The sequence below is a fragment of the Elephantulus edwardii genome, unplaced genomic scaffold (genome assembly GCF_000299155.1).
Source record: "Elephantulus edwardii isolate Elephantulus edwardi_28Jun2011 unplaced genomic scaffold, EleEdw1.0 scaffold00211, whole genome shotgun sequence".
NCBI classification, from domain to species: Eukaryota; Metazoa; Chordata; class Mammalia; order Macroscelidea; family Macroscelididae; genus Elephantulus; species Elephantulus edwardii.
Window position 1 is genome coordinate 3,853,406 of NW_006399961.1, and position 572 is coordinate 3,853,977.

Below are 572 nucleotides of genomic sequence, written 5' to 3' on the forward strand. Positions count from 1 at the left end.
CCCATTCTTCTCAGAGTCAGCCACAGTTTGTTATGATCCACACAGTCAAACGCCTTTGCATAATCAATGAAATACAGATAGACATTCCTCTGGTACTCCCTGCTTTCAGCTAAGCTCCATCTAACATTAGTTAGGTTCTATTAATTTACTTAAATCTTATTCTCTTTATTGTGATGCTGAGAGGTTGAACCAGGTTGCTTCTTGGAAGCAAGGATTTTGAAATTATGTTTCTCATACTTTAGGCATGTTTTCAACAGGGGCTAGTCCTTGGAGAAACACATCATACTGGAAGGGTGGAGGGTTAGCACCAGAAAGACCCTGGATGAGATTATTGACATAGTGACTGTGGCAATGAGGTCAGGTTTGTCAAAGATGAGATTAGTTAGGGATAGGGCAAGGTTTAGAGCCATTGCTCATAGCATTGCTATGAGTTATAGTTGATGGCACTTAACAACAGCATTCTCTTTATATAGGTCTTTTAATTTGTTTTTTGGGAGCATATCCTATAGATCACTGTTTATTTAACAAGATTTCATTTTTATTGATTCAATATTTTATTTATTTATTCAATA